The 248-nt window shown below is 69.0% G+C and overlaps 1 protein-coding gene across 1 annotated transcript in view; it reads right to left on the bottom strand.

The window, feature by feature from the left end:
* The window catches only part of ABCA13 (ATP binding cassette subfamily A member 13), a 143,734-nt gene that overhangs the window by 71,045 nt on the left and 72,441 nt on the right, over positions 1 to 248 (bottom strand).

Genomic DNA, 248 nt, shown 5'->3' with positions numbered 1-248 from the left:
GCGGGAGTGACTGGACCCCGAGCACCGGTCTGCCCGGTGCCCCACTCCAAGGCCCTCGGGTCTGAGGTGTGTCCCCGAGACCTCTCGCCCAGACTCTCCCACCCACTTACCTGTCCACCTCAGTGTGCCCTTGCTGTCTTCCTCGGGGCCCCCACCTGTTCCCCTCGGGGCCCCCACCTGTTCCCCTCGGGGCCCCCACCTGTTCCCCTCGGGGTCTCCACCTGTTCCCCTCGGGGTCCTCATCTGTT

Source organism: Myotis davidii, unplaced genomic scaffold (genome assembly GCF_000327345.1).
Source record: "Myotis davidii unplaced genomic scaffold, ASM32734v1 scaffold472, whole genome shotgun sequence".
NCBI classification, from domain to species: Eukaryota; Metazoa; Chordata; class Mammalia; order Chiroptera; family Vespertilionidae; genus Myotis; species Myotis davidii.
The sequence above is the reverse complement of the archived record's forward strand: the minus strand, read 5'-3'. Positions and strand labels throughout refer to the sequence as shown.